The sequence below is a fragment of the Anabrus simplex genome, chromosome 8 (genome assembly GCF_040414725.1).
Source record: "Anabrus simplex isolate iqAnaSimp1 chromosome 8, ASM4041472v1, whole genome shotgun sequence".
NCBI lineage: Eukaryota > Metazoa > Arthropoda > Insecta > Orthoptera > Tettigoniidae > Anabrus > Anabrus simplex.
In genome coordinates, this window is record NC_090272.1 from 130334708 (window position 1) to 130361349 (window position 26642).

Here is a 26642-nt window from a genome sequence, read left to right on the forward strand (position 1 = left end):
AAATAAATACCATTGAGGATTGTTCAGAATTACAAAGGGACCTTGAGAGTATCCAACAATGGGTTGAAGAGAATAATATGAAGGTTAATGGAGGCAAATCAACTGTTACAACATTTACAAACAGGAGTTTTAAAACTTAATTTGAATATACTTTGGATGGGGTAGTTATCCCAAAAGATGGCAAGTGCAAATACTTTGGTGTAAGATTTGAAAGTAATTTGCACTGGAAGGGTCATGTGGATGACATTGTTGGGAAAGCATACAGATTGTTACATGTCATAATGAGGGTATTTAAAGGATGCAACAAAGAATTAAAAGAGAAAAGTTACTGAAGTATGGTTCGTCCATTATTGGAATATGCAAAGAGTGTTTGGGATCCTCACCAAGAATACCTAATAAAAGAAATAGATAGTGTGCAGAGGAAAGCAGCAAGATTTGTAACAGGGGATTTTAGGAAAAAGAGTAGTGTATCAGAAATGTCAAAGGAACTAGGGTGGGAAACTTTAAGTAAGAGAAGGGAGAAAACTAGACTTATAGGATTATATAGAGCCTATACAGGAGAAGCAGCATGGGGAGATATCCGTGAGAGGCTTCAGTTGGAAAATAATTGTGTCGGCAGGACTGACCACAAATATAAATTTAGAAGGAATTTTAGCAGAAGCGATTGGGGTAAATTTTCATTCATTGGGAAGGGTGTGAAGGAGTAGAACAGTTTACCAGGGTTAGTGTTTGTTCCTTTTCCAAAATCTGTACAGATATTCGAGAATAAACAGCAACAGAGAAAATACATGAAATGTTAGAGGGCATTCGATCAGTGCAGGTTAATATAAATAAAAAATGTGTGTGAATAAATAAATTATCCCCTGGTCTAAGGAGTTGGACAGCCAAAGTAGGGGACTGCCTGTAGAGGTGAAGTATAGTGGGGACTTCGAGGGCCCTGGGACCGCTACGGTAGCTGTGAAGGCCCTTCAGGAACTCTGAAAAGTGGTGGCAAAAGGGGCTCTGGTTAAGACGCAGCAGGTCGTTATGCTACTTAGGTTCCAGAATGTGTAAAAAAAAAAAAAAAAAAAAAAGTAAATAAATGCAATGTAAATTTTAATCTTGTACCAGTTGTACAGTATCATTTGAAGTAATTCCACATACTGTATATCAGTTGACTGTATTTGTAAGTAGTACAGGAGATATTATAAGTAGAATTTCTTAAACAATGTACATTTATTAAGGATGAGCTGTGTGTTTAATAGAAAAAGTTGTTAGCGTAAATTGTATAATATTGTATTATAGGAAAAATTTTCTTCTCTTGTAAATTTAATATTTATTGCTTGACAATAATGTATTTTAGTGTACCAATTGCCACCGAGGCGGACACCTCCTTTGCAAATAATGAGATTTTGATTTGAAGTAACTGACAAATTATCCCATTGTGTGTGTGCTATTCGAATAATTATCCAGGTTGAGTTTTAGACATATTTCTACAGTTGAATTTAACATAGTGACTTGGTATTATCGCAAAATAAACAGTGGCGGCCGGTCAATACGTGCTACCGGGCTCCAGCACGTAGCTTGGAACTGTACGGAATAATTTATGTACAGTACAATTATCCTGGTGCCTTTTCTTTGTTTTGAGTACGGTATGAATTTTGTTTGGTGAAAATCAGGACAAGATCTGTTGAACACCTAGCTCTCTTCTCCCGGGAAACTTAGTCCGTGCTCATCTGAAATGAGCTCTGGCCTGTAGCCTGAAGGAAGCAATACGCAGGCGCAGCCAAGCTTCCAACACACCCCGTAGCCGGTGGACTATACCATAAACCGGGCTCAACTTTCACTGATCCCGTCAATAGTTACTTTTTCTCCCGCAAGGGGGGTAGAACTGCACGATGTTTCCTGCTACCCTGATGTTGAACGTGGTAAGTGGTTAGCGATTCTGCCACTAGAGATTAGTATCGCCTGGGATTGAAAGCAACGTCAGTCTCGAAAGTAAAGCGTAAGTGGAGGCAATCTATCGCAATGATAATGTTGTTATTAAGGAAACCAACCAATGCTTATTAAAATATCCATCTTCCTTTTGGAATCAAAAATAAGGAATTCGTTGGTGAGTCAAAGAATCTTTGACTGGCCCTAAATGTTTTCCTGCATTACAATGTAATTTTGTTCTTGTTTGTTCTGAGTTATAAATTGTGAGAAAAGCTTTATTATTATTATTATTATTATTATTATTATTATTATTATTATTATTATTATTATTATTATTATTATTATTATTATTATTAACAGGTTTGAAGTATGTTGGTCATCATGGCAATATGCAGACTTAAAGAAAGCTTATTCAGTGGTTTTCCTGTAGCACGTAGGCTGATTTTTTCACGAGCCGCCACTGAAAATAAACTCATTTGTTTAGAAAATCCGCCAACTTAGTTAACATTACCATTTTAAGAATTGCTTGATTTCTAATTGTTGGAAATACGATCTGATCATTATATCATTTGTAATCATTTGAAGAACTCAGCGTTTTGATAATGAATCACAGAAGAGGAAACGCAAAATTTTGTGGTCAAAATCTCTGAAGTAAAGGCTAAATATCCATTCATTCCGGCAATAAAGTAGCCGACGGTTTCAGAGCAGCAATGTGCTGCAACAAAAATGGGGGGGCGGGGCTGCTTGCGCATCATCGTCATCTAGGTAGGTAATGAAATGAAATAATTTATCTTCTTTATAACAGGAATGTTGATCTAGAAATGTGTTAATGTTTACACCCTTCCACCTGGAAAAGATCCTGCGGGCGCCCATGCTCTGGCGTGAAGATTTGCACCTGGTATCCTCGTATGTTTTCCGTGTATATAGGGAATATGATAAGAAGGTTTTTCCCCACTAGTGTGTGACTTGTGCGAGCGCTACACTGTAAAAGAATTAAGAATTACTCTAAGTATTAGAACTGGGTGACATCATATGCCCATTAACGGTTCTGGGAGAAAATGAGGAAGAAGAAGAAGAAGAAGAAGAAGAGTGGGGCTTGAAACTGCCAAATACATGCATGCTTAGCGAATGTCTTTTGTCCACCCTACATATCTGGTATCCAACAGTATACTTCAAAAATATAATTTATAATATGCATCATATTTTAAAACAACATATTCTAACTGTAAATATTTATATGATATATTATTAGCAAACGATGGAGTACTAGTGAGGAATTTTCATGAATCATATGATCTTAGGGAGAAATATTTTTGTTTCGGAATTGTCTTTCTTCATAGTGGGATTGACAGTACAATGTATGTTGGCTGTGCCGGACGTTGCTATGACGTGAAGGGTGGATATGGTTTGTGCAGAGCAGTGGCATGTTGGTTTGCGGGATGCGGACGTTGAACATTATTATCATAATCGAAAACAAATTTGAAATATCTTAAAAAGTCATGTTAGTTCGACTGGGTGTTGTGGCATGCTTGATAAACCGCTATCCTTTGCGAATTGCTAAGGAAGGGTAGTTTACGTTTTTTTTTTTTTTTTTTTTAAATGGCTGTGCTGATACTAATGGTGCATGAGTAGAGGAACTGTGGATGTTGAGACCTGAAACACATCGTTAGTGTGTTTAATACTCTCTTCTCTGAATCTGTTTTAATGTGTTGGCGCTTAATTAGGATAATATTTCGCTCACATTGTGCATTTAACGTTTTAATGAGTTCATTTTATTAATTTTATCGGAATCTCACTAGTAGGTCTATGGAAATAGTTTTATTCGCCCACTTCCAAATGATACTAACATCCACGATACTTGAGTAAAATTTGGATGTCCATGTATACCTGTAGACACACCTGCACACTGCTGATGGACAGGTAATGAATGACCTCTAAGATATGTTTTCCTTAATTAAACTTATCTTCATTTTTCTTATCCTATGGGGCACTTTTCATATTGATTACTGCATTCCATATTAAGTTTCTAATTTTAAAAATTTCAACAGGTACACGAAGGCCCAGAATGAATTGCAGTGCATTTTTACTTTTGATAGTATCCTATATCTTATCCTAAACTGAATTGTGCTTCATGAAAGACACTGGGTACTGTAATCGTGTTAATCTTGATAGTACAGCATGTGTCCGATTTTACATTTGTCACATGATGACAAGAATGTCTGTACATGGCTTTTACCAACGTCTGTGCACAAATAAGGTACGGTACCGCACCCCAGTGGCTATATATGTATGCAAACTCTGAGCAATTGTGGGAAAGTTATCATATTGAAGTGTGTAAGCAGTGATAAAAATCTATTTGTGATTTTGCAAAGCTCAGTGTTAACAAAAACATCTGATGTATTCCCTGTACTTTTCCTGTGCACATTTGTGTTCGCACAAAAGTACAAATGCTCTGCAGCTTCATTCTGGGTCTTTGTGTACCTGTTGATATTTTTAAAATATAGGCATATTATAGGAAATCGTGCTTGATGAAGGACACTGGGTACTACAATTTTGTTTATCTTGATATCTTTTGGCTGAAAATAATTACTGTTACGTGGTTGGTTTGACCATGTCATTTCTTAGCTCCATTAACCAATAAACGTTTTCTTCTGCTGAATTTAAATTAGCGTTGTGATATGGGAACCTCCAATTTTTATTTTTTATTTTTTGGATAAAGATGAATCACGATTAGTCATGTGTCATATTGAATGATTTTAGAATTTCAGAAGACCCACCTGGTGGCCATGATTGTTAAGGCTTTGTGAAGTCTATATGGTTAGTAGGTTTGAGTCCCATTGGTCGAAAACATTTTCACCATCAGAATGTTGGCCAGCAGAATGTAGGGGAGGTGGTTGTATACAATTTCTAATCACTAAATTGCATGCCAAACGCATGGATTAAATTCCAAACATCTCTGCATTGTTATATGATGATGTTGATGGCGATTTGTCCTTCAGATGGAGACTAAAGTTTTGAGCAGACCCCTTGAGTGTTATTCAACAGTGAGTAGGCTACGTGCCAACACCAGGTTTCGCTCTCTCCCTACCTTGTTAATACGCCTATCATCATCCTACATCCAGATGCGTTGGTCTTGATGTAACGTCAAATAGACCCGCACCGGGAGAGCCAAACATGTCTTCGTGCACTCCTGGTACTAAAAGCCATATGATAAAATAAAGAAATTGCAGAAGAAAGTAAGCTATAACTTGTTCTATCCTCTTAAAATTTATAAATTTTCTTATGTTAACTTACGGTAGTTATTCTTGCAAAATAATATTTCATTTAGTGAGCAACTCATTGCAGGTAGTTATAGTATGAAATTTATTCATCCTTATCTAATCTATGAAACAAGCGGATCATTTTTAAATTGAGGTGATTAATTGATATGTAAGTTATGACACTTGGGGTTAAGAAAGTTTAGCTAGTGTAAAGTAATATGTTCTGTCCTGGGTGGTGAATGTAAATCTCACTATGTGGTGGTGGTGACTTTTGTTTTAAGAGGCAGTACAACTAGGTAATGATAATAAAAAATAAAGAGGCACTCAAAAGAGCTTTAGTTAACCTACACAATACATGAAACTGAGTTGTACTAGTTTTCACTATAGTCTCTGATGTCTTTCTTTTTTGCACACGTTATTGATAGCGGTCACACTTCCCGTTGCACAGTGAACATATACAGTCTTCATTAGGCTGATGAAACTTTTGTGTTTGGCAGATTTTGTGATGAAAGCCATGAGCTAGTTATTACATGTCTTTGGTCCTGCTCTGTCTTTGTCTATTGCTGATCTATTATTGCACTCTTGCCATAGAACTGGGGATTGATGTCATTCCTCTTCCTCTGCCATAATTCGAGATGAGCTTGGTAAGGACCAGTAACTTAGATGGTAGCATGAATTGCAGTCTGAGGTCTTCTATGAAAAAGCTTTCCCTTGCTGATACATATACAGTCCTTGAGAGTGCATGTATCCCAATTCCTAGAGTTCTTTTCAGGTATTTTGCTTTCACACTTTCTAATCGTGTGAGGTTGCTGTTCGTTAACTGCTCCTGTATTAGTTCTATTCCATATGGGACTGTTGGTATCATGACCGCCATAAATAATGTGTGCAGTAGGCAAAGAAAGTTTGGTGATACCACAGTCTAATATATACAGTCGCGAAGCTCTAATACGAGGAAGGTTCATCCACTTGACAGATGGAGCGACACACTGGCGGTGAGGTAGAGGCAACTTGCTAGCAGACAACAGAGAACGAATGACCACTACAGTCTAAAATGGTCATAACTTCTGAACTATTCATGCAAATAATGTCCTGACAAGGTTATTGTAATCCTTATGAAAGAGCGGGGGAGGTCAAACAATTTATTTCGATGAGGAGTTCGAGGATAATATTGAAATATTTATTTCATCTTAAGGAGTTATGTTTTTCTGCCGCGGACTATAACATAAAATTGCTTCTGGAGGGTGACCGGTTTGAAATAGGTATATACCATCGCGGACATTTTTGTAGAGGTTTTTATACTCTACAATTCATACGCTTACATTTGGGGTCTATCGTTGATGGTTCAGGCAGCGTAAGCCAAGAAAGCAAGTGACCGACCATGGTAGAGCGCTGGCCTTCTTCGCCCAACTTGGCAGGTTCGATGTCGGTTGGTCCATCACTTGCTTTCTTGGCTTACGCTACGTGAACCGTCAGCGATAGACCCCAAGTGTAAGCGTACAAATTGTAGAGCATAGAAACCTCTACAAAAAAGTCCGCAATGGTATATACCTATTTCGAACCGGTTGCCCTCTAGAAGCGATTTTATGTTATTGTCCACGGTAAAGAAAAATTACTAAGATTAAATAAATATTTCGATATTATCCTCGAACTCCTCATCGAAATAAATTGTTTGACCTCCTCCACTATTTCATAAGGATGACAATAACCTTGTCGGGACATTATTTGCATGAATGGTTCAGAAGTTATGACCATTTTAGACTGTAGTGGTAATTTGTTCCCTGTTGTCTGCTAGCAAGTTGCCTCTACCTCGCTGCTTGGAGTGCTGTAGTCGCCTCGGACAGAAAATATCATCAGAGCTTCGCGACTGTATATATTAGACTGTGGTGATACCGTATTTTTAATTTTATGAATGGCTTCCGTGGCCACTGATACTCTCTTGAATGTGTAACCTGTAGGAAGACAAGGTCGTTTGCAGGTACACTCCTAAGTATCTGAATTTGTTCACAATCATTAGCGCATCTCCTTGCAAGATTAGATGGTCATCAAATGCTAGTTTACCACCTTTTGTGAAGATTATGTGCACTGTTTTCACTTTATTGATCTGTAAGCTGTTTTTGCTGGCCCATAATTCAAGCTTCTGAAGCACATCTTGCAGTGTGATCCTAGTGCCATGTCATCTGCGTACATAATTAGTTTCACCCTGGGGTAGTCTCGAACTGCGTTCATAATGTCAGCTGTTAAGATGTTAAATAGTAGGGGACTCGTGGGGTCGCCTTGAAGTATGCCATTTGTCTGACCTTCTCTGAGAGGACAACACCACTGAGCTCGATAGCTGCATTCGCTTAAGTGCGGCCAGTATCCAGGATTCGGGAGATAGATTCGAACCCCACTGTCAGTAGCCCTGAAAATGGTTTTCTGTGGTTTCCCATTTTCACACCAGGCAAATGCTGGGGCTGTACCTTAATTAAGGCCACGGCCTCTTCCTTCCCAGTTCTAGCCCTTTCCTGTCCCATCGTCGCCATAAGACATATCTGTGTCGGTGCGACGTAAAGCCAATAGAAATAAAATTCAAAAAAAGGACGACACCGTCATTTATAACTATGAGGTTGTATGCTAGAATTACCTCAGCTATTCTTGCCAGTAGGTGAGAATCTCCCAGTATCCCTTTTAGTTTGTGCATGAGGATATTCTGGTTAATTAAGTCAAAAGCCTTTCTACAGTATATGAAGACCACATGGTATTTCCCTTTTTGGTGCTTGAAGGCCTGTTCCACTTCTGCTTGCAGTAGTGTCACTGCTTGTAATGTGCTCTTTCCCTCTCAAAATCCGAATTGGCAATCTGGTATGAACACGTCCACCTCCTTGGCTAGTCTTTTCATTAAAATTTTAAAGAAAAGCTTGAACCTCTAGAACTATTCCTCTGTAAGAATTTGGATCTTCCGTGTGACCTTTCCCTTTACGCTACATATTATTGTTGTTTGGGCCATTCTCCAGCTGACTGGGATTATTGCTGTTATCAAACACTTATTGAACAGATCTCTCCCAGTGTTCTCCCCAGAAATTTTCGTCAGCCGGATTGCAGGAATCAGTAGCCGGGCAGGGAATACTACGTAAAAAATAAGTATGATAACATGTTCATTTACACCCCTCAGGGCATTAACAATATCAGAGGGGTAAACATTAACAGCAAAATGGAACTATTTTAGTGTTATCACAAACAAGACATAAGTCATTTAAACTTCTAGTGTTCTACCCTGCTGTTCATTCATAATCATGTAACACCAGGAACCATTTGGTTGCTGTGCAGCGCCATATGGGTTTGCAATGTCAAGCGGAATCGAAGGCTCGCATATAATTCCACGCTAATACAAACACCACTCGCGCATGACACTGCATCAAGCTAAACATTTAAAATCTGATGTAATAGACACAGTTATGCTGACGATATTTAAGATTTATCATTAAAATAAACAGCTTTACAGTAGTTACGTTTTAATTTAGAGCACCTAATGACTCGAATATGTTTCAATACGTAATTTGCACATATCTAGTTTATGTTAGCTGGGTGGTCTGTAAAAACGGCAGGGCAGTGCCCATTAAAAATGTTCTAGGGAGAACACTGTGTCCATATTGGGAGGAGTAGGTCTTGTGTCTCTTACGTGTTCCATGAATATCTTGTCAGGCCCTGTTGCTTTACCCTTCGTAGCAGTCGTGATATTGGTTTTTTTTATTTCTGCTGGGGTAATTTGCATGGGTACTGTAGTGATGCTATTTGCAGCTGTGATTGGATAGTCTGTTGTTCCATTCTTGTGGGGGATCCCAGAGAAATAATTCACCCATGTCTCTATTTTATCTCTCTCGCCTTGGGAGCTTGTCTCCTTCTTAGAACTAAAAAGTGATCTGTTCTTGCTAATTCTGCTGTTTCCCTAGCTTCGGCTTCAATGTGTTCAGTTCTTGTACTCTTAAGTAACACTTTATATTATTTTCTCGTGTATTCTTCCATATCTCCTGTATCATTTGTACACTTTGCTCTATACAATGCACACAGTGTTGCTTTCTGAGTGAGGTAGCACTCTGTATCAAACTATTTTTGTGTGTGTCTTTCTTCTGGTGACGAATGCTTTGCTGATCAACTGGCTGATACATTGTCCTGCATCATCTAATTGATCCTGAGCGATGAGGGCTTTTGCTTCTTCTATACAACTAGGTAATCATCCTCAGTAAATCTTTCATGTGACACTTGAATGCATTTCCTACATACTTCATGAAAAGGGACCTGTTGATTTAAATAATCAGAGTTACATTTCTATGGTGTAAATCTCATGAGTGGTAGGGAACCTGGTCAGAATGCGCCAGCACATCTATGATGTCATACTTGCGGGAGATGCCTGGGTAATAGGGGTTTCGGGTGAATAGTTTTACCGATTTCATTTTCTTTTTCTCTCTTCATTCTCTTTCTCCTACTGCCTACTGGATGATTCTCTGCAAATTGCTCTGAAGTGGATACCATGTCGCTATCTGAATTTTTCTAGTCAGTCAATCTAGGCTTTGAAATCTCCAATAGGTAATTCTGCCATGATTTCTAATGCTTTCATTTGCATTGTTGGTCCTGGCACAGGGACATTCTGACTTCTTATTTTACCTAACCACTCTAGTGTTGCCTTATCGATGAGAGCTCCACTACCACTTTGAAACAGTTTAATGCGCTGTTCATTGCCATTTAAATGCCATTCCTTCTCTAGTTCCTCTTGATTTTTCATAGTTTCAGCTGCCCGTGCCTTTTCAGTTTTGAATACTTCGGACAGTTTATGCACTCCACACTTCTTACGTTTGATAGTCTATTATGCCTACTTTTTCCGTTAGAATTAAAAACTTCCTCGGAGCCATATTAAAATACACCACTTACTAACGTAAAACTGAACACATCAAAAGCTTAAGAGTCCAATTAAAAGTAACCTGACAGTGAAAGTACTAATTCCAGTGCTGTCATACATGTCAGATCACACAACTTCCAGGAGTGACAGCATAGCTTAATGTTGCCTTCCAAGAATGTGTACAGTCTGCATCACAAGTTACAGTATCTGCAATTTTTGGTAGTACCGCCTGTGCAAAGAGTACACAAATACTGTACTGGACACAAATATTTGTTGAAAAAAAAAAAAAAGAGTTCCGTTAGGAGAGGTTTAATTGGAGTTCCTTGTGGCTATGGTGTGTCAGCGTCCATAGTAGAGGGTGTCTGTGTAAGAGAGGTAAATTACTCATACACAACATGGGATTTAATTATGGACCTAAGAACATCATCTGCCAGTGAGAGGTGTCCAACGCAGATTTTACTGTACCTATCTCATATCCTACTATAACGCATGACTCTGCTCTGGGATCTAACTTCCTGCTGTCTACCCTCACAGCCCACGCCTGACATCCAAATACTTCCAATCTACTGGTACCTGTTCCTTCATCATCCATCTTCCTGTTCAACCACAGTTCATAAGGTATCTGAGGATGGGCACCTATTTCTTAAATAAACTGCAGTCATTACCACTTCTCCCCAAAATTCTTTTAGTAACTCAGGCTGGATCAATAGACATCGAACAGTATCAAACATCGTTCTGTTCTGTCTCTCCGCTAATCCATTTCCCAATTTTTGCAATTCCGCCTGAAACCTGCTACAAGTGTACTCTGTGCCATTGTCGGATTGTTTTACTTTAATCCCTATACCAACCCTTGTCTGATACCTATGAAACACCTCCAACACTTCGTCCTTATTTTTCACACACACAGCCACATTGTATGTGGAGTATTCATCAATCATGGTTACAACATATTGAGTTTTTGCCAAGTGATGGACTCATTTTTCCAACTAGGTCAGTGTGCACAACATCACATGGTTTTTCTCCCTTACGTTTACAAAACTTAGGTACTCCTTTGTTACTGAATGCATACAGAACAAGTATTAATATCATTACTTCTTTTCAGTTTCAACATGGGCAGCTTACACAGAGCTCTAGAATGTACATAACTCTCTTGCCATAACCTAACCTACCAACACATTTAAATGCTACATCATTATTACATTCTTGTTATATCATTGGGTCACACTCAGTCACAGCTGCAATATAATTTCTTCCCTCTGTCTGTACTACATATACATAATTCCTCCTGTTTGCAGTAAACAATGTTTCATCTCTATTCTTATCCACAACCACTGTTTTGTCACCTGCAGATCCTACTTTAAAACCTTTGCTGGTTAACTTGCCAACAGATATTAAATTCACACCCAAGTTTGGCACGTACAACACATGTGTAAATGTAATTATCCATCCTGCTGACATTTTTTACTTTCATCTTACCTATACCTCTAATATCCAGCTTACTGTTGTCTCCTATTTCCACATTCCCAGTCACATATCTTGACATGTCTATAAACATCTCCTCTGTTGGACACACAATGATGGGATGCACATGCATTGGACAGACAATCTTTAATTTTCTCAGTTCCTATAGAAACTTTCATACTCATTGCTTAATCTACTGCATATATCATTTCCGAGCTCACCGCTTTCCACTGGCATTCACTAATTTACTCTTATTCGTCACTGTTTAGTGCTTGGCATACTTTCAAATAATGTCTCAACTTATCACATTTGAAGCACTTATGGGTACTGTGACAGTATTTGGATTGATGTCCCTGTGTACCACAATTATTGTTGCAACTGTCCTGTTTTCTTTGCCCCACATCTTCTTTCTTGATATATTGCTTCTGTTGTGCAGCCTTGGCTTGAGCTTTCTCCTCATGTTTTCCAGTGTCATGAGCCTTTATTCCATTTTCCTGAAGTTTCTTTCTGCTCTCCGCAGTAAGTAATTTTGCCTTCACCTTTGAAATTGTCAGTTTCACCATGTCAGCTTTCAAAGAAGGTATAAAAACTTAATATTCCTCTGTAAGTTTTCAGATTATCATTCCTGCAACTTGTTTGATCTGTGAACTCGTATCCATCTTTACTCGTTCTCTTCCACAGGTGATTTATTTTTGCAAAGTATTCTTGTACATTTATGTCCTTGGGCTTAACAAGCTGAGTTAGCTGTTTCAAGGTCATAGCACCATTCTCTAACCTTCCATCATTGCACAACTCATAGTTTTTCTCAAGCCTTTTTTGCTGATTCTATATCTGCAATGTCACTTTCAAAATTTTCTCCCATGTACTTGAAAATAATAGCTAACGTGATCACATTGTTTTGCGCTTGTCTTGTTTCTGTCTGAGGCAGTTGACAGCCTGGTGCATTCTCCATAACCTTGATTCCCACACATCTTTCAACAACAATTCTTGTTTCACCTTTAATGCCCATGACAAATAGTTCTCCGCTGTAAGCTTAGCCATATTCCTACTATCTGTGTCTCACGATAAGTCGTGGCAGCTTGTAGGTACGGCACGAGTACCAGATATTTCACTAAGCTACAAACATTAGTCATGATAATCAGTGCGAGCTCTCTGAAAGAGATGAGTCTTCATTATTAAACTGTTAGTTATGCATTACTAACAGTAAATGTGTAACTAAAGCACAATTGCAGTACCAATTTGAAACTTGACGGCGACATCAGGTCACAAGAATCACCGCAGACGGAACCAATGGTTATTGTAAGGACTTGAGATTGGTGCATGCACAGCAGCCATGCTTACCCTCCCCACTCCTTACCCTGCTTGCTCGCGACTTCTTGTCAGATGACCATAGTATTTAGTGTTTCTTCCCTGGTCCACAATACCGTCATTTTTCTGTTATTATTGCCACAATTCACTTCGTTCTTTAATTTTTGTTAATCCATTTCATCTTATATTCTTTGTATTGCACTGTGTCGTTCTGGGCCCATAACCTGTTGATTTCTATTAATTTTTACAATGTAATATTAGTTCCAGGCTAAAAATTACGGGAACACCGCAGCTTCTTCGCACACGTTTTACTGTTACGATTGTCATTCAAGGTCTACAGTCCACGTAGTTACCAATACAAAAAAAATTTGAGGAAAAAAATGATTCGGTTACTCCAAAGAATAATACTCGTGAACACTAGTTACCAACACGTAAACTTGATATAGATTTCTCACAACTATAATACACAAGATCAAGACATATATATTCTTTTAATGAGAAAATAAACACAGTCCAACACTATGAAAGTCCGGTAATGATTAAAATACATTAATAATGCAAGGAAAAAGCTAATAATACTTTTCAGGCATATTGAGCTTATGGTGGTATCTATTTTAATAACAACTTCTGCTGCTCTCTTGGCACTGCATGGAGAGAAAAAAAAAGTTGAAAAGCATGTTGTGAGACCCACACAAATGTTGCAGTCCGGTTAGAAGTGATGAAAAGACTTGGTTCACGAGCAAATAATTTTAAATCGAACCCGAAACAATCGTGTGGGCCTGGACGGAATGGGCTATTATTAGAAAACACTCAAGTCTAGTAATACTGCCTTGCGGAACTCCCCTCTTAATCATTACAGAATTTGATAATGCTTCACCTACTCTAATTCTGTGAACTTTGTTTTCAAGAAATTTAGCCACCCATTCGGTTGCATATTTGTCTAGTCTAGTGGCAGTCATTCTTGTCAGTAGTCTCCTATGTACTACCCTATGAAGTGCCTTGGATAGGTCAACAGTGATACAGTCCATTTGACCTCCTGAATTTATAATATAAGTTTTATCTTGCTGGAATCTGGCAAGTTGATCCTCACTGGATTAACCTTGCCTAAGTCCTAACTGCCTTCTATCAATCCAGTTGATAATTTCACAAATATTAATTAAATAAACTTCAAAATTAAAGAACCTTATACTTTTTATTTTACAAAGCCAAAGAACCACCTCTAGACTAGTTCAGGATGGCAGCTGCACTTGATTTCCATCAAAAGCAAAGTGCTTGCTATAGAGTTACTGTATTATGAGTTCGAGGCAGAGAAACATTCACAAGAGGTTGAAATGTGTATGGAGATGATTATGTTGGCACAGTAAGTCGCTGAGCATAAGGAATATTGGGCAACAATAAACATGTCGAAATTCAAGATTCTCCTTGCTGGAGCAGGCTGCAGATGGTACAAAGATGTGACAGTGTAGTGTGCCTTAACAACAGGTTTTTGTACAACAAACATAACTGTGAGTGAAATGTCACACCAACTGTTACTTGAGGAAGCAAATTTGTGCAGAACACTAAAACAAGTGGGGCTATGAAAAGTTTTCCTGGGTGGGTTCTGATAGTGTTTGAGAACTGTCCACAAAAAGACAAGAATGTGTGCAGTGAACTCTTGATGCTGTAAGAGTAATGGGGATGACTTCTTTTCAAGAATATTATTATTAATAATACTATGTCCCACTAACTACTTTTATGGTTTTCGGAAACACCGAGGTGCCGGAATTTAGTCCCGCAGGAGTTCTTTTACGTTACATTAAATCTACCGACACGAGGCTGATGTATTTGAGCACCTTCAAATACCCCTGGACTAAGCCAGGATCGAACCTGCCAAGTTGGGATCAGAGGGCCAGCGCCTCAACTGTCTGAGCCACTCAGCCTGGCTGAAGAATATTATTCTCATGTCAGACACATAATACACAGTTATGACAATTTTGATGGGAGATGAAACATGGCTGCACCATTTTAAACTGGAGATGAAGAGGCAGATATGGAGTGGCACCTTAAGCAGAAAGAGTGATTGTGTACCATTTTCTGGGATTTAGAGGGACGTCTGCTCATGTACATTATGGCTGCAGAAACCACCACGCATATATGGCAACTCTTAAGAAACTTTTGAGCTCAACTTAAAGTCTTCAACCCCATCAGCATCAGTAGGATATGTTGCGGTTGCAGGACAACACTCAACTACGTCAGTTATAAAGCCATGGACACACTGCGAAAACTGGAGTAGACAACATTGCAGTACCAGTTTTCAGCCCTGGTTTAGTATCCTCTGATTACCATCTCTTTGGTAAACTTTTTTAATTTTTCACAGAAAGAGGTTTGAAGACTAATAGCTACTACACAGTGGCATAGACTTGCCAAATGTAATAAAAACTTTCAGACTGTAAGACACACAACAATTTCAAGTGCAAATTAAAACACTATAAGCATACCTGTAAAAAATTGCATATTATATACAAAGAATGACATGTTTCATTCTACAAGAACATCCTCAGATTCTATCAAATCACTTGAATTATGTGCATATATGTACAGTATAGTTTACGTAGTGTAAACTGGTCAATGATATGGAGTTAACTGATATCAGCCATTAATTTAAGTGATTTGATAGAATCTGAGGATGTTCTTGTAGAACAAAACATGTCATTCTTTGTATATAATATGCAATTTTTTACAGGTATGCTTATAGTGTTTTAATTTGCATTTGAAATTGTTGTGTGTCTGACAGGCTGGAAAGTTCTTATTACATTTAATAAGGTGACACTGGAAAATATGGTTTCTTTCTTAACATAGACTTGCCAGACAAGACCTACCATTTTACTGTGCAGGCATATGACAAGCACTCATTTCGAGCTGGGGTAAGATTGAAATTGTCTCTCTCTGGATGTAGGAATATGCTGTTAGAAAGAAAGATGTAGAATAAAAATTTACTTTGTAAAAGAATGTTTTACATTAGTTTTGGAATGTGCGTTGTAGAAAATCGAAAATAGACTGTAACCGTACCACAAGGTTATAGATTTCATTCAGCATTTATTATTATTATTATTATTATTATCATGAAATGACCCAATTCATTAGATGTTATGTTCTGATTTTCATCATTTAGACTGTAATATAATTAGGTATCACCCATATTATGTTATTATTTAATCATAGGATAAGGGAATTTTGTTTGTAATTATTCTGTACATAAATAAGTGAGATATGTTGATTTGAAGTGGTCATGCTGTGACTTGTAACTGTGGGCAGGTGAGCTGGCATGTTATTTTGCAACCGAGGGTGTATTAGGCAAGTAAATTTTCCACTGATACATCTATGTAGTCATTGTTTGTACACGTGGGGAAGCTATTAAGACACATAACTACTTTTGTATAGTGCGTGGCCAAGTGGTTTCGATCAGGTGTCTGTATTCGCTAGCTACCATGTAACGGTGTGGAAGGGATCCGAGTGGTCATCATGAGTTTTTATAAGCTGATGTAAGGATAGTTGTGCCGTCTAAGAGTGGTGGTCAGAGCTAAGAGGTGGTCTAAGAATCGCTGAAGAGGTGTGAGAGTGGTGGTCTGATCTGAGTAGAGACTTGTAGTGATCTGATAGTGAAGCAGCAGCATCTAATTGCAAGATAGAACTTTGCAATGTAAGTTTATTTCAGTAGATTCACCAGAGATTTAGTGCCGTGATCTGCAGAGGTATAGGAAATACATTTATATCGAATTTAACCAATATATGCAGTTAACAGTCGTCATGGTACTTCGAATTCTTTATTGAATTCTACTATGCAATTCCTGAACTTTGTTCGAGAATTGAATCTAACATAGATACATCTAACATTGCATAGAACTGTTGTATTTATTTCAAGAGTCTCTGTATTAGCTATCAGGACGTGTTAAATTAGATAGTATGCTGAATATTACGGGTTCTTCCAGTAAAGTTTTCCAATTTCAAACAATAAATATGAAGTGGACATAACCTCATTGGAGCTTACTACACTCGAACAGGGAATGTAGGTCAACTCCAGGTTACATCTATATATATAAAATAAGAGTTTTGTCTGTACATTGCTCAGAATTTGAAAAGAATGGTATTTCTGTATCGGTCATGTCCACAGTAACAAGAAAATAATTTTTTTACTGTTCTGTAATTTCTGTCTGTCTGTCTGTCTGTATGTATGTATGTATGTACACGCATCACGAGAAAACGGCTGAAGAGAATTTAATGAAAATCGGAATGTAAAGTCGGGTGATGAACCGCTACAATCTAGGCTATAAATTATTTTAATCACGCTGAGTGAAATGGTAGTTTAGGGGAAGGCCTGAAATTTACTTCTCAAATATTTATGTTATTAGTGGTCGTGTCTTAATGAAAATCGCTAGACAAAGATGGGAAATAATTCTCTACAATATAGGCTATGCACGCTGAGAAAAATGGTAGTTTAGGGGAAGGCCTGAAATTTAATTGTCAAATATTTATTTTATTAGTGGTCGTATCTTCACGAAAATTGGTATGCACAGTCGGGGAATAGGTCGCCATAATCTAGGCTATCAATAATGTTATTCACACTGAGTGAAATGGTAGTTTAGGAGAAGGCCTGAAATGTAATCTATATATAAAATAAGTGTTTTGCCTGTGCATTGCTCAGAATTTGAAATGAATGATATTTCTGTATCTGTCATGTCCACAGTAACAAGGAAATGCATTTTTTACTTTTCCGTAATTTCGGTCTCTGTCTGTCTGTGTGTATGTATGTATGTACACGCATCACTAGGAAACGGCTGAAGAGAATTTAATGAAAATCGGAATGTAAAGTCGGGTGATGAACCGCTACAATCTAGGCTATAAATTATTTTAATCACGCTGAGTGAAATGGTAGTTTAGGGGAAGGCCTGAAATTTACTTCTCAAATATTTATGTTATTAGTGGTCGTGTCTTAATGAAAATCGCTAGACAAAGATGGGAAATAATTCTCTACAATATAGGCTATGCACGCTGAGAAAAATGGTAGTTTAGGGGAAGGCCTGAAATTTAATTGTCAAATATTTATTTTATTAGTGGTCGTATCTTCACGAAAATTGGTATGCACAGTCGGGGAATAGGTCGCCATAATCTAGGCTATCAATAATGTTATTCACACTGAGTGAAATGGTAGTTTAGGAGAAGGCCTGAAATGGTAATCTATATATAAAATAAGTGTTTTGCCTGTGCACTGCTCAGAATTTGAAATGAATGATATTTCTGTATCTGTCATGTCCACAGTAACAAGGAAATGCATTTTTTACTTTTCCGTAATTTCAGTCTGTCTGTCTGTCTGTATGTATGTATACGCACCAATATAAAACAGCTGAAGAGAATTTAATGAAAATCGGTACGTAATGTCGGGTGATGAACCACTGCAATCTAGGCTAAAAATTATTTTATTCACGTTGATCGAAATGGTAGTTTAGGGGAAGGCCTGAAATGTAATTCTCAAATAAGTTAGTATATTAGTGGTCGTATCAATAAATACTACATAACAAACATAACTTCAGTTATGTTGTAAGTTAGTAGTAGTTATGTAAGAAGTTATTAAATTTCCGATCACTTATGTCTTATACATTGTTACCGTACCGCATATAATCAGAGATATTCATGAATTTGGATTTTTGTTACTAAGTCCATATCAGCGCCGAGTCACGAGAAAATGGGTAAACAGAATTTAGTGAAAATTGGTATGTAAAGTCTGAGAATAAGGAACTACAGTCTACGATATAAATAATTTTGTAAGACACCCTAATATCACAGAGTCGAAAGAAAACTAATGTGAAGGCCTGCAATATAGAAACCTCATAAACTTTATCAACAATAACATTACATTGACCATTGTTTGTTGTGACGTGCTTTTTTCTTCTGTTTCCTCTCATCCGCGATAGATAGGCTTACTGCAGCGTACCAAGGTTTTTTTAAAATTTGCTTTTTCAATTTGCTTGACGTCACACCGACACAGGTAGGTCTTATGGCGACGATGGGATAGGAAATGAATAGTGGTGTGAAGAAAGCTGCCTTGGCTTTAAGGTACAGCCTGGTGTGACTGGTGAGAAAATGGGAAACCACGGAATACCATCTTCAGGGTTGCCGGGAGTGGGGTTCGAATCCACTATCTCCCGGATGCAAGCTCACAGCGCGCCCCTAACCACACGGGCAACTCGCCTGGTCGTACCGACTTTAACAGCCTGCCTGTATATTGGCGGGAAGTAGCTGGGGAGTAAGATAACTTTCTTCTTTAGCATGCCATTCCTCTGGTTCATACATTTTCTGATATATCTGGTACGTAACACACTGGTTCATCATAGTATTCGAGCTGTTCAATCCCTACTCTGAGGCACTGATTGGAATGAGTAGTGTGCATATTTAACGGAATAATGACAGAGGAGTGTTCACGGCAGTCTGCAACCTGGTTATTCCAGCTCGGGAACTTTGGACTCTTAGATCGGCACCGTAGTGCTGTTCGTTGAAAGTGAGAAAGTGTGCGGTTTTTCATTTGATCGAGTATTTTATATGATAACATTGCTTTCAATCGCTACATTCCTACTGACGTTTTTGTAATGACCTATTTTGAATTCAGTTAGGAAAACCACCAAGTCAGTCTTTCTGAGAATCCCGTAGCGAAGCATGGGTACATCAGCTAGTAAGAAGATAAAGATAACAGCAGACGACCTCTGACTTCAATCCGACGGTTTTCCCAGGAATTTCAAGTTCAGTAGTGGTGTGTGCAGACAGCATCAGACATATGTCTCAAATATTATTACAATATTATAAGTCCACCTGTTCAATACAATACAATACAATATGATCCACTATTTCATATGGTCAAAATTTTATACATAATACATAAAAGTCAATGGTACATGTTTCACCCTCCTTACGGGCATTATCAGCCTATATCAATCTTAAAAATAATACATATGGAGTCATTCTAATCTTATAAATTATAGGTTAAAATGTTGAAAAATGATTTTGAAAAATGATGCCGACGGTTTTTTAAATTTAGATCATTTTTTATGTAACAATTCTCATAGGGTATTTTTTTAGTGTTCAATTAAAGTACAGCAATGCTAGTTCATTGTGATGTAAAGTATAGTCATAAATTCAGTTTTCTTTTAATAATAATAATAAGTGATTCTATTTCCAAGTACAGTCCTCAATTGTGGAAATGTAACCGTAATCTACAATTGTCCTGATTCATATTCCTGTATATTGCCAGATGTGTGAGTTTATCACCTCACGCCTTGAAAATAATTGAGATAAGGGGCATGCTCTCAGAATTTTTTTGCTTATTACAGCAACTGGCGCTCAACCAATTTAAAGTATATTGTGTGAAGGAAAGTAATAGAAGTGGTAGGAGTAGTTAACGTGTCGCCACAATGTAGAGCTCGTAAGGTTCAGAAAAAGATGTTCTGCATGGCAATATACATGGATCAGTCTTTTAATGAGTACGCACGTGTTAACCGAGTAATGTTAGGAAGGTCATTTTGTTGAATTTTGTATTTTAGGGTAATGTCAGAGGAAGTGCAAGAGGAAATAGCTTTGAGATCGCAAAAAAATTAGTAGGAAACCGAAGATGGAAAAGGATAGCAATATGCAGTCAGGTGATGAGGCTGATGTTATTGTGTCCAAGGAAACCCAAGGTGATAACATGAAAAGGGAGTTGGTGACTAAGGTGGGACTTGCTGAAAGCCAGAAAATAGTAGAAAGTGAGGAAAACACTGTCACGCAAGATCAAAGCAAAGGGGGGATGGACCTAGGTTTATTCAATTTGCTGATGTCCAAAATTAATGAGCAGAATAATATCATTAGTGAGAAAATTGAATCTCCGAATAATATTATGAGTGAGACAATTGAAGCTCACAGTAATGTCATAAATAGTATTAATAAGATTGATGATGTTAATGATAAGATAGATCATAAGGTGTTACAGATAAGTGATATCAGAGCTGAGATGGAATTAGGTCGGATCAATCTCCATAGAGAAATAGAGCAAATTAGTGAGACATTCATCAAACAAGGTCATAGGACAGGTGCCAAAATTGAGTCTAATAAGGGAATGAGTTAGTGGAAGAAAGGTTTGAAAAGATAACCAATACAGTGGAGCAAGAAACTAGAAAATGTATTAGTAGGGTGGAACATGTGGAAAGAAAACTAGGAGAAGTAGGTGAACTAGGGAGTGAACAAAAATCATTATCAAAGAAGGTGAGAGAATCAGAAGAAAAGTTGCAGGAGGAATTAAGAAAAATTCAAGAAAAGGCTGAGGAAACAGCAGAAGAAAAGTTTCTGAGTTGCCAGGGGGTACTCCAGCAAGAAGGGCGTGATAGTAGAAATGTACTTGAGATAATTGTAACGAATGATTTAATCACTAGGGATCATGATATACCTAAGTTTTCTGGGAAAGAATTAAACCGGATGGAATTTATGAGAGTAGAAGAGAAGAAATTTGCTGTTCAGTTAAGAGACAATGTCATTAGCTGGGAAACTGTTTTGGAGATGTTATCTAATGCTTTCGTAGGAGAGACTAAGCCTTGGTTTCAGGTATATAAAAACTCAATGTCTAGTCTAACAGTATTTAAGGAGAAATTAATTGCTAAATTTTGGAGTGAAGGTGTTCAGAGTAGAGAGAGAGAGATAGAGTAATGTTTGGCAGGTATAATTCTAACGAGGGTGTTAGAATGTGTGGAGAAATTTAGAATGTATTTTACCTGAGGCTGATATAGTTAGACTTATGGCAAAGCACTATCCCAGTAGAATAAGAGAAGCACTTTGTATGTAAAGAGTGGAGACAATTAAGGAAATGGAAATCTTGTTGGAAAGTTTTGATGCTTTGGGTGGTAGCCTGAGTAATAGTAGGGCACAAAATAGGAATGTAGAAGGAAGGGGTAATCAATCTAATAATCAGCACAGGCCTATGCGTAATCGTAATTACAGAAGAGAATATCAGGAGAGACCTAATAGTAATTTCCACAGGAAGAGAAATTATCAAAATGATTCGGAACATTTCGGAACTGAGAGGCGTGAACATGTAAATCAACCTGAAACTGGGAGACGGGAGAGTACAGGTCATAATAATAATAATAATAATAATAATAATAATAATAATAATAATAATAATGAAACTAGAGGTAATAGACAACAGGGAAGGCCGACTGAGGTATGTAACCAACAAGTCGTAACCGAACCAAGTAATTTAAATGTGCAACGGGCTGTATAAATAGGTCTCTGAGACAGTCCAGAAATGGTGAGTTCACGTGTAAGGTAGATAAGTCAGTTGATGTCGACCAGCCTATAGTTGTAAGTGAACACGATTGTGACCAAAGTAGCAATAATTCAAATGTTTTAAGTGACAACTTATTCGTAGAACATAAATTAAGTGTAATTTAAATTTAGATATAAGGAAAGATTTGTTAAGTGATCTAATTGTATGTAATGAGGATAATTTAAGTAGTGTTACGGTAAAACCGACGATTGAACTGATGATGTAGGTGAAACCGTCATTGTATGTCGTTTGTTTATTTTTGGTTTAAAACTTAGTTTTATGTTTTACAGTTTTTTAAATTTTCTGTTTTGTTTTGGAAATCCTCTCTCATTTCCTTAATCCATTCTACTTGTTGCTTCAGATTCCAGAGTTTCTGTGTAATTTTTCTTGGTAATCTGGTTTCTGGTGTCCTCATAATGTGACCAAAAAGAAAGATATAGTTTTTAACAGTATTCATAAGTCATTCCCGATCAGGTACCTGATCTATTCATAAGGTAAATATGGCTGATGATGCCTACGATTGATTGGCGAAACATGTACCATCTAATGTATTAATTTTATGCTAATATTTTGATAAGGACAAAGTCCTAACTTTTAAGATTGTATTGTATTGAATAGGTGGGAGAACAATATAAACATTCTAATCCGGGTTATACAGGTAATAAGCAAAACAAAATTCTTAAATCCTTAAATAAGCAGACTTGCCATTTATGATGATAAAAACTAGTCCATCTTGTAATAAAATTATGTACTGTACATAGTATTGTTTACAAGACATTAAAAAATATAAAAATCTCAATTACCCTACTGTACATAAAATCACATAATTTCTTAACAATGAATTGATCACAGTCTTCTGTTTTAAACATGTGGCATTTGAACGAAGCACGGTCACGCAAACGCTTTATTACTAATAGTTTAGCTGGAGTGGTGTCGGGCTGACGCTCCAAGTACGTCATCATGTTTGTCAGCTGGTGCGCATCATCGGCATGTGTCGTCCTCTGTTGCGGTGTGATCGGTCCCTCCTCGTCCATGTCATCTTCTCTCTCACTGTCGGCTGTAGATGTGCATGCTGCTACAATTTCTTCTTCCGCCATGGTGCCGTAGCTGCCTTCATTGTTGTCTTTCAGCCACTCACTGACGTCTTCCTTATCAACATCTGAGCACCCACTTATTGTTCCTAACATTTGCAGAAGGTCGTCTGCAGCCACTTGCACCAAATCATCACTTGCCATTTCATTTGTAACACAAATAGCAGGCCACAGTTTTTTCCATGACTTTTTCAAAGAGTGTTTTGTAATGCAATCCCAAGCGTCAACAACCATATAAATAACATATTTGATGTTGGTTGATTTCAACAAATCAACCATACTCATTTCCCCTTCCTCTTATTATTTTACCAATCAGTTCTTTTCGTAAAGTCTTTTGATGTTTTCAAGGACTCCCTGGTCCATAGGCTGCAGCAGTGGGGTTACGTTTGTGGAAGAAATTTCACTTTAATTCCTCCACTCACAAGTTGTTCTTCTCCCAGGTGAGATGGAGCATTGTCGATCAGTAAAATTGCTTTTTCTGGTAAACTATTTTCTTTTAGGAATTTTCGAACTTCAGGAACTAAGTTATCAAAAAAAACTAGTTCTTAAACAAAACTGTCCATCCACACACTTTTTTGTGATCGATAAACCACTGGCATTGAATTGTGGTTCACATTTTTTAGCACTCGGGGATTCTTTGATTTCCCTACAACAACAACAACAACAACGGGATGCTTAGGATTCCCTGATGCATTGCTGCAAGCCATAGCAGTTATCCTATCTTTGCTTTTCTTATACCCCTTAGCCGAATCTTCAAGCTTTGATGCTAACGTTTTGCTCGGAAGCATCCAGTAAAAAAGCCCAGTTTCGTCAACATTATAAATTTGATCGGGTGTCAATTCCTCAGATGAAACAAATTGTTCGAAGTGCGTTTTAAATTTTTCAGCACCAGCAACATCACTAGACAAGCTCTCTCCAGTCACAGTAAGTTGACAGTAAGTTTTTCCAACGCTCTATCCACCCCTGGCTAGCAGTGAAATTTAGGCCAGGATTCGGTAACATTTTGTTAAAGCTCAAAGCTTTCTGGGCCAAGACCGGCCCAGATATAGGCAAACCACATTCTCGCTGAATACTGTACCACGTGAATAGTGCATCATCTAATGTTTTATTCTTTGCTTTTTTCTTCGTTCCTCTGCCTTCCAAGCTGTTTTTACATATTATTTTACAACAAAAATCTTCAATATATTTTCTTTGCTTCTTCCAGTCGGACACTGTTGAAGTCCCAACTCCCAATTCACTAGGTATTTTCTGAGTGTTTCTCCTTTATCAATTCGATTAATAGCATCCAACTTTTTATCCATTGTAAGCACAACCTTCTTTCGCTTCGATGTCATTTTAAACTTGTACAGTACACTGAATTACGCTCCCAAACACTTCGATAAGAAACAAAAACAATCCGGTTGAAACACACACGATAAACTTAATGACCCGTGCAATTTGAAAATTGTAGGAAAACTGGGGAGATAAGAGGGAGGTATTCTGACGCGTAGGGATCAAGGTCAACGCTCTCCCCCGGTGCTATTTATAACTGGTGAGGCATACTGCATCAGCACCGTGTGACAAACTACTAAATCTTTCTTAAACTCAACAGGTAGTATTTTACAGTAAGCCTGCGTATTACAGTACCATAATTAATTGTACAATTTACGCAGGATCCGTACATTGAATCCAACTGAAAAGCGAATATTTGGCGTACTTATAGTTATGTTCCTGTTATCATAGTTAAATTTCATATCTAATGTGAACATTCAGTTTTTAAAAAAATCTACAAGTCTGATCAGGATAATCTGGATAAACGAGGGCCAGATAAATGAGGTTTTGCTGTATACCTATAATTTTTTATTAGCATTTAACCCTCCTCATTATTTTTTGGGTTTTCTTTATTTGTTTTATGAGTTCCAAGTATCAGTTTTTTGACTGATACCTTAACCAAATTTGGTTAAGTGTATTTTATCTATTTTCAATAGAAATATAACATCCCGTTTTCTAAAAATGATGCTTATTATATATAACATAAACATAAATTAAAAGCGTAATATATTGATTTAGCATAGTATACCATAACTTATGTACATCTCGTGATGTTAAAATGAATGAAAATTTCAATCAAGTGTCAAGAATTAATGCCACTACTGTTTTTATTATATGTATTGTAGATATAATGAAGTGTTTGAATGTACCATATTCCTTGCCAGAAAAAAGACATGCAACATCCTCAAGGACAAGATCACTTTATTCACAAGTGATGTGACGGGTAGTTCATCATTGCAGGAGTATATGATTACAAATTCAGACCACAAAGTAAAGGGTGCCCAAACAGTTGCATCAATACACAGTGTAACCCCCTATATTCACGCATGCAAACGATCATAATGGTGCCGAATGGCATCCTGCGACATTGTTCCAGGCATCTTGCACCTTTTGATGCAGTTCGGCAACGGTTCTTGCAGGCTCTGGAGAACACGTAAGTTCTGGCTTCATCATGTCCCATACGTGTTCAATTGAGGAGAGATCTGGTGACCAGGATAGCTGTTGTACACCACATAGAGCACGTTGCATCGCAGCAGCTGTATGTGGACATGCATTGTCCTGCTGAAAAAGCACATCACCTTCCTGTCGAAGAAATGGCAGTAGCATGGGGATGACAACCTGTGCAATGTAGCAGGCACTGGTTACATTACCCTCCAGAAACACCAACTGTGACTGCAAGTTGTAACTGTTGGCCTCCCCACACCATGAAGCCTGGGGTGGGACTTGGGTGTCGTGAGCGAATGCACTCTGGAATTGGTCACTAACCAGGTCTATGCCTTACATGTGTACGTCCATCACTTGCATACAGACAGAACCTACTCTTGTCACTGAAGACAATAGAGTGCCATTCCACTCTCCAGTAGACTTTCAGGACACCAGAGTAGCTGTGCTTGGCAGTGTCAGTGGTAGTCTGGCCAGAAGCTCATGTGATCGTAATCCTGCTGCAAGCAGACTGTTCCCAATGGTCCTTGGGGACACAGCAGGTGCAATATGTGGCTGGATTTCGTTCCTGGATGATGTTCGGTCGGCCACCGCTGCTTGCACAATGTGTCGATCCTGATGTGTGTCTGTACTACATGAATGTCCGGAGCCTGGGCTACTTGTGTGGGAATGTTCCACAGACCATTGCTGAAAGCAGTGACACACCACCAATACATTGTGCCCAACATTTGCTGCAATCAGTTGATATGTCCATCCAGCTTTCCGCAGGCCTACCCCGTTCAAATAGCTGCAGTTGATCAGCAGGAGCACTTACTCGTCAGTGAGGCATGGTTGTACCCTAGAATTAATGTTGCAATCACTTTCACCTCTAACCTCATGCAGTTACTACTTACAGGGTCAAAACAGAGTGCGCACGGACAGGCCTCCTGAGCACCATCTGC

The 26642-nt window shown here is 38.0% G+C and overlaps 1 protein-coding gene across 4 annotated transcripts in view; it reads left to right on the forward strand.

Moving 5' to 3' along the window:
• Positions 1–3302: 3302 nt before the first annotated feature.
• Positions 3303–26642, forward strand: part of LOC136878888 (gastrula zinc finger protein XlCGF26.1) — a 222971-nt gene continuing 199631 nt past the window's right edge. The window contains exon 1 of one of the 4 annotated variants that reach the window (XM_067152466.2): positions 3303–3834. The gene's annotated coding sequence lies outside the window, so the exon portion shown is untranslated. Of the gene's footprint in view, positions 3835–4953; positions 5151–21060; positions 21418–26642 lie in introns of those variants that run through there. The other 3 variants (XM_068228849.1, XM_068228850.1, XM_067152467.2) reach the window with 3 other exon arrangements.